At 44.6% G+C, this 8,463-nt stretch overlaps 1 long non-coding RNA gene across 1 annotated transcript; it reads right to left on the bottom strand.

Annotated features, from left to right (window-relative positions):
- Positions 1–4,148: 4,148 nt before the first annotated feature.
- LOC138295400 (uncharacterized) lies at positions 4,149–6,710 on the bottom strand. Its single transcript, XR_011203593.1, has 3 exons — positions 6,628–6,710; positions 4,933–5,203; positions 4,149–4,231 (listed from the first exon to the last, which is right to left on the bottom strand). It is a non-coding gene; the product is annotated as an uncharacterized lncRNA (long non-coding RNA).
- Positions 6,711–8,463: the final 1,753 nt, after the last annotated feature.

Raw genomic sequence — 8,463 nt, 5'->3', positions numbered from 1 at the left:
TCTATTGTGGTTGTGGTCGAAGGAGCTGTTGCTTGTAACTGGAGTCAGGCCTGTGATTCTATTCATCACATGATGTACACACTCAGATAAATGTTATGATGATGACAGTTGTGAGATTGATCAGCTAGATACATGCAGCTAGGGTATCCATGATTGGTTGTAAATTGATCTCACTTCTCAGATAATCAATCGCACATGACATGATGAATAATAAAGAGAAATTAATAATTGCAGTAGTCTAAGGACTTGCTGTGCCTCTGAGTCTTCTTGGTGCACTCCTCATGAAGCTCACCTTCTGACCTCCTTGACTCTACAAAATCATTTCTGTTTACAATCCGCAGGCCTTCTCTTCTCCTGCACGAAAGGCGAAAGCTCACCACTTCTAACTTAGCGGACTAGTTCAGCTAAGAGCAGGCAACCAATACTTACGGGCTTTCCCTGAATAATGCAGATGCACCTCCCAATTTGGCAATACAGTATCATTTTTCTTTTAACAATCATAATTTTTAGAACTGGGGGGTTCACTTCACTCCTCTGTAATTTGTATTTTTCAAGCCTAGATAACAGAACATTTAAATATCTAATAATTTCTTAGGTCTCTGGGTCTGAGGGACTATTTGCAATGTATTTAACAGAACTGTATCGTACTCATTCCTTAATTTCCTTCCGCAGCAGATTGATGAACATAATCCTTAGGAATATTGCTGTTCTGTTATATAGTGTTTGTCTTTGGCACACCTTTCCCCAAATCCCCTTTCTCATTCATTTATCAAACCCCTAACCCTCTTCACCCGGGCTGTGTGGTTTATTGAGGTGTGACTTAATTTTCACCATAAATGGATCACACACTTGGTGGGGTGGATGTGGTTAAATGTGACACCAAACTCACTGCATGATCTTTTATTACCTGAGCAATAGCCCTCATCAGCCCCACTTACCCACCCACGCATTAAAGGAATCCATATTTTAGATGCAGAAGAACATAATTCAGCAACATCATCATTCAGGTCTTGGTGTAAACACTTAACCTTGTCCACTCCAGAATTTGAGTACACGTTTCCTGCCTCGAGGATTTTATTACTTTAGTTGTAAATACATTCCATGCTCCCTATTGCTCAGAAGAAGTTACTACTGCTAGTTTTTCTTATAATCTCGGGCATTCTTTGTTGTGCTATGGTGGTAGTAGTCTGGCCTCAGTCTTTGTAAACATATGATATAAATATATAACCCACACACTCTGTCTTTTTCTTTCAATTTAGTAACCTGTGATAGATAATCCTTTTAAACAATCCTACAGTTGGAGTTCACCTAGGTGAGAGTAAGACCTGCCCCTGTGATACATTTCATGTTAGCACACTACTACCACCACCATTAAGAAGGCACCTTGGAAAACCCTCCTTCATCTACTCAGATAAAAGAACGATGGAGTGAAGTGAACTAATTTAGTTTGTAAGTAACTAACTTCTACTGCAGATAAGTAATTGTTTATCCAGGTTGATGTAGGCAGTAGAGGGAATAACATCATACCCCCTAATGGTCATTATAATTACAGAGGGTAGTAGGACAAGCGTACAACTAACTTGTATACACTTTGAGAAGCAGATTAAAAAAACAGGCTGCTCGAAAAGGCACCAGTGCGAAGTAAAAGTAAAACACAAAAAAATTGCAGCAGGAGTATCTATATCAAGAAAGAAAAAAACATAAAAAAGAAATTGTAAACAATGCTCTGTGCAAATACTTGTTTAAAATTATATAGCGGCACAGTAGCAGCACATTGCTGGTCCCCTAGGGTCTTTGGAATTTGATGTCATTAACAGAGTCAAAGGGCCATTTTACCCACACATGCCTTACATCAAAACACTGACTCGTTGAAAGGAATTAAGGCAGAATAACACCACATTTAAAAAACAGAGTGATTTTTTCTTTTAAAAGATTTCTTAAAAAACTAAACAGTCACTTTGGCCTTCACTACAAGTTTGGCGAAACTGGACCGTCATGCCGGTGGTGGCGGTGAGACCACTGCCAGGCTGGCGTTGCAGACCACTATATTATAACAATGGCTGTGAACCCAATGCAACACAGCCAACTTACCACTAGTGCGGTCGGACCGCCACCGGCGGCGGTAGCCATCTCAACGCCAGCAGGAACCAATTCACCGCACACCATATTACGAGTCAGCAGACCTCCAGGATTTCCGGGGCGGTCGGACCGCCATGAAAAGCCTGGCAGAAACCAAAAGTAGAAAAGGAGACACTTCTCTCCAGGTACACAGACGCGTCCGTGGCCGCCATGGCAAACAAGCTGCAAGTCTTACCAATATTGTATCTCGCCATACACCTCCAGGACCAGCGACAACGACGAAGACGACAACAGTAAGGACCCCCGCCTGGCACACACTGGAAGTAAATGCAGCATCATATACCCACACACAACACACTCACCTGCCACAGACAGCGAAGGTCACACACAGGCAAACAAACATACCGTACCACCACACATATCTACACACATACACACACACACAAAATACACAAATGCAAAGTAAAAATACACACACCATGCCAAACAGACATGTGCCAAACACACAGCACAACACACATGCACACCACCAACACAGTCATACACATCCCACACAACACCCCACAAAACACACAATGACGACAACATCACAAACACACAAATGCAGTCATAGACAGGCAAGTCGAGAAACACCACAGAAACAAAAAGCTGTAGGTAGCAAGAACACACAATCAATATCACCAAACAGACATCCAAATAATGACACAGGTGAGACACCACATACAACCAACATACAGAGGAATTCACAGATGCAGCACTATACACACAGACTCACACACCACTCCCATACAATGCCAGCATACGAACACTTCACAACATGCACATGGCACAAGTCATCTACCCAGCGTATGCACTAACAAAGGCACAAACCATACGCAAACCGTAGCATACAGATATCACACCACCATGTAGAAGGAAACCAGGACAAGTACTTCACCTTGACATCCACATTTCAGTGGGCAGATGTGTTCAACGAAAAACATGATTAAAACTATATACAAAATGGGCCTACTGGCCAGTCCAATGTCCAAATGTGCCCTAGGCACATAGGGCGCCATCCGGAGACCAAACTTGACACCTGACTGCAAATAGACCTCCGTGTGAAAGGGGCATCAATGGGGTAGGCAGACACGTCAGGGGTAGGGGTGGGGGGGCTTGGGTTTGGAAGGGGGTCCTTAGGTTTGGGTTTTGATACAGGGTCTTTAGGTCTGGCCTTTGGAGGGGGACTTTGGGTCTGGGAGGGGTGGACTTCCTGGCAGGGGGAGGAGCATGGGCAGCACCAGGGGGGCATTGCGTCCAGGGGCAACACTGGGTGGTACAGGAGTAGGAAACAGGTCAAGGGAGGCAAGGAAGACTTTCTTAGTGACATGGGGATGGTCATATTAAAAAGGGTTAGGAGTGGAGGTAGAGGGAGTGGTTGGATGACATGTTGGAGTGCTGGACGTGGATGCAGTTGTGTGCAATGTGTGCTTGTGTGTGGTGGGTGTATGTTGGGTGGGTGAGTGAGGGCGTTTGTGTTTTTTGGGAGGGGGAAGAGATGCAGGGAGAGGGAATGGAAGATTTACTGCATGTGCTAGTAAAGGTGGTCGTGGTGAGTGCAGATGTGGTGTGTGGGGTGGGTGTCTGTGTGTCTGCTCTTGTGGCGATGAGGGTATGACAGGAATGGTGGCAAGATCAGGGTGTGATAATGCAGTGTCAGTAGGAGTGAGCGATGATGTGACTGTAAGGGAGGAGGTGGTGGGGACTGCCCCATAGAAATGGATCTCAGGAGGTCTATAGCCTTCTCAGTGAGGGCAGCAGGGCTGACTAGGGCAGGGGCAGAGGTGCCTGTGGCGAAGGAGATGTCCACCCTCCTGGGTGAGCAGGCACGGGCAACTGGGTGGGGAGCTACAGGCAAGGCGGTGCTGGTAAGGGGTGTGGCGGGCAAGCATGGAGCTGGGATGGACCCAGATGGGTCCGCTACCACCAGGGAGCGTCCATCAGAGGAGAGAGGAGAATTCTGAAGATCATGTTGTAGATCTGGTCTCCCCCGTGGCACTCCCCTCGCTCCCCGTCCCACTGGTCCTCTCGGCTCCGCTGGCATCAGCCTCCTGGGTCCCGTGGGCTGCACCTTCCCCACTGGCCGGTGCCCTTTCTCCTTCGCCAGAAGATGCTAAGGCACACATAGACCGACGGTGGAGAGAGAAGGAGGGTGGGAGAAAAAGAAAGGGAGGAAATTGTCAAGACATACCCATCTTATACACATACTGACCAGACATGTACTCATACAGGCCATGACAAATAGTGGATATATGACAATTATGATAAACAGAGTTCAGGTAGCCATAACCAACCATATAACCTTTTACCCCACCTCTTCACCCAAGAGAAAATCTTGAACATCTTATATGACTATCAACTGTCGTTCTCACATGTCTATTAATTTACTCCATGAACATACTTACCTACATGTCAATCATAACAGAATGAAACAAAAATAAACTTCATAGGTACTGTATACACAAACGATATTACAGGTATGTGTGGAATACATTTTGTAGAAATGTCCATTCGTATTGCAATGAATCCTCTTTCTATGTACACGACACACACTTGTCATAACCCAAATACAGTGCTAACAAGATAACTTTGGCTGAGTAAAGTAGACTCAGGGATAGAGAATGAAGGTTGCAGAATGCCTCAATATTGAAGCTAGTCTGTAGTTGACAATTTGGTACAGCACCACCACATCAATGCATGGCTTTACAAAGCTAACGCACAACACTGCAACACAATTGGAACCTCGTCAATACCAAGTCCACTAAAGGACACAGTAGAAACCCATATAAAAGTCACCTAACAGTCTGCACGTACCCTCTTAGGCCTGCTGTTCTGTCCTCAAGCGCCCATCCAACTCTGCGTAGGCCATCACCAGTATGCGGGCCATTAGTGGGGTCAGGGTCCGATAGGCACTTCTTCCTCTTTGGGAGACTGTCCCCAACTGGGCCTCTGCAGTCTTCCGGGCCCAGCGTCTCAGGTCCTCCCACTGCTTCCTGCAGTGTGTGCTCTGCCGACTAAGGACCCCCATGGTCCACACTTTTTTGGCAATGGGGCTCCATAACCCTTTCTTGTGATGGACGCTGACCTCCATGGGACACAAAGAAAAAAGGAGAACATCATGTAGATGATAAAAAAAAGAAAAAACAAACAATAGGCACTCGTTAAATCAACAAAAAAAGACAGTATTAGGTTGTGCTAAAAATTATTGCATATTTATCACATACTATGTATCTAAATAACAAGTCCCAATAAGTGAAGTATCAGTATGCAAAAAGTAAAAGGCGAGGTAGTCACTATTATACTCAAAAAAGATTTGAGTTTACTCGCAATATCTCCATCCAACAAAAAGGAGATCAGTTTAAACAAAAAGTTTGGTGCCAGGAGTAATATTCCGATTCGAATCAGGTGTCAATGTCCATGTCCATTGCAATAGATTCTTTTAGTTTCCGAAAAGATGACCAAAGATATTGATCCAATCTGATTACGCAGCCAACATGTGTTTCATCTGGGGAATACCCCACTGACTTCGTCAGGGCTGCAATTTTGACTAAATAAATTATATCTATAACCAATCATAACACACTTAACACATCTCAAATAGATGTATAGACCCTTGACCAAATTGCCATTACAAACCCAGAAACGTGGGATTGTTACAAAAAGTTAAGAATGTGAATTCACAAGGCAAGTTACACCCTTCTTTGTGTTATCCCGTGAGTAAAAGGTAATCAATGTGAAGCTCACACAGCCAGAGACCGAAATTGTGAAAAACTGTTGTGAAAAAGTGATATTATACAGTGTGAAAAGGCGGTTCATCAATAGGAAGGGCGGACCTAACATGTAAATAAAGTAAAAGAAAAACAGTAACCAAAATTACCTATTCACGTACTTAAGGTTAATTTAACAAGCAACATCAGTAGTCATAACAATGACGTATCTATGAATTAGACAATTCGTATCACCACTTGATATTAAAGTCTCAGACGTAAAGTGAATATATCTGCTGAAAAGAAAAAGACAGGTACCACTTCTGTCAATATGTACCAATAAAGCTCCATCTTAGTTTGAATATAACACGCACCAGAGTACACCAATAAACTTAAGCACCGAAGTTGGCTCAAGTCTTATAAATCTACTTAAGTATGCACAGGAAAATAGAATTCCAAATATGTTGAACGCGAGTATGTATGGGACAACGGTGCCGGCATGATTTAGTTCTTTATGTATTAAATGCCATTGCCTTTAAAAATCTTAGCATATTGCTATTATGAGCGCCATAAAGCATAGACTGGATCTAATACCAATAATGAACAAACACAGATGTAACGGTTTTTAGAGTTAAACCGTATTTATACCACATGCGGATACGCATTGGCGACCACTACTGCCATTGTAATTCATGTAAGTCCCGTAGCTCCACCATTGAAAAGACTCAGTTAAGGGGTATAAAATAGCCTGTCAAAAAATATCAAAAAACACTTTATCATAAACCTAAAGGGTATGACCCACCTGAAGTCATATTGTCGATTTAGCAGTCATCATTTTCAAACGCGAGTACATGTCGGAAATGCAGCGTAGCGATGTTTTCATCAGATATCATAAACATAAAAAAAGGACAACACTGCCTCCTGACCTAGTAACGTGTAAGTAACAGAAATAAGGGCTGAAACAATAAAGAAGGGACTATTGTCTCAACAGTGCGGCCATCTTATAAAGGATATCGCACTTTAGAAGAAATACTCCAGTTACTAATGGCTCAATCGCCTAACACAGTGTATAAAGCAATAATGTTCTAACTATCAGGTTATTGGGAGGGTAATCATAGTATATCCCATAGTAACACCCACATAAAATCATGTAGATGATACAAAACATATTCAGCATTTGCCGACAGACAGCACACACAGCACATGCACATACCCAGTACACTGTACACCAGATACATGATTAGCATACTATTTCACCTTATACACATCCTCTTAGAAATTGGGTCTTTGGTTGGCAGTCAGGTTACCCCCGGCCAAGCAAGGACCCTCTATCTAGTTAGGGTAAAGGAGAATCACCGTCAGTTAACCCCGCTCACCCCCTTGGTAGCTTGGCACGAGCAGGCAGGCTTAACTTCAGAAGCAATGTGTAAATTATTTTTACCAACACACAGTAATGCAGTGAAAACACTACAAAATTAAACAACATAGGTTTAGAAAAATAGGTAATATTTATCAAAACAAAACAAGACCAAAACCACAAATATCCAACAAACAAGCCAAGATATATTTTTTTAAATAATAGGGCCCTCATTACGACCCTGGCGGTCGGCGGTAATTTGGAGAATGGTACTGCCAAAAGGCTGGCGGTACCTTTTCCCAAATTATGACATTAACGGTTTGGCTGAAGCCAAGCCACCAATGTACCACTCTGTCCGCCAGGGTGGTAATGGCCGCTGGGCTGGAGACTTCGGTCTCCAGCCACCCTCGGGATTATGACCCCACCTACCGCCATTGTTTTTGTGGCAAGCGTACCGCCACAAAAACCATCGCAGTAGGCACTTCCCTGGCACTGATCGGGGTCTCCCCTGCCCCCCTTCCCCAGAGTCCTCCCCCACCCTCTCCTGCCCCCGCACATTTACACACCCATACGCGCACACATACACACTCATACACAAATGCATACCCACATCCACCCATGCATGCACAAAGACATACCCACACAACGCACCAAACACCAACATACATTGTTGCACACACGCATTCACAACACACACCATACATGTACACTCACATTCAGTCATTCACGCACTTATTCAATGCGACTCAGACCCAAATGCACGCATACAAAAACAGACACCCACCCACCCACACACACACACACAACACCCCCACACAAGCAAACACTACCCCTCATCCCCCTCTCCTGTTGGAGAACCCGACTTAGCTGTTTGCACGGGGTCCTCCAGCAGGAGACGGGACACGGCGCTGCTGGCAGCATCAGCGTCTGCCAGCAAAATACCGCCAGGCCACATCATTGCTCATGATACAGTCAGCGGCGTTTTGCTGGCGTGGCGCTGCTGCTGACAGCACCACCTTACCGCTGTCTGCCGCCATGACCGTCAACGGTATTTCGCCAGCCTTCTGGTGGAGTTTCATCTACGGTTATAATGCAGGTGGGCGCCTGGTAGCCTCGGCGATGGTATGTTGGCTGGCATTGCCGTGGCGGTAGGCAGTCAATACCGCCAATGTTGTAATGAGGGCTTAAGAGTCCTGTACATCCCGCTTACTGCCGTGCTGACAGCCGCCAACATACCGTGGCCGCAGCGGAAATGTGCTACAGGTATTACGACCCACATCT

The sequence above is a fragment of the Pleurodeles waltl genome, chromosome 5, assembly GCF_031143425.1.
Source record: "Pleurodeles waltl isolate 20211129_DDA chromosome 5, aPleWal1.hap1.20221129, whole genome shotgun sequence".
Taxonomy (NCBI): Eukaryota; Metazoa; Chordata; class Amphibia; order Caudata; family Salamandridae; genus Pleurodeles; species Pleurodeles waltl.
This window is presented reverse-complemented; position numbering and strand designations above follow the sequence as displayed.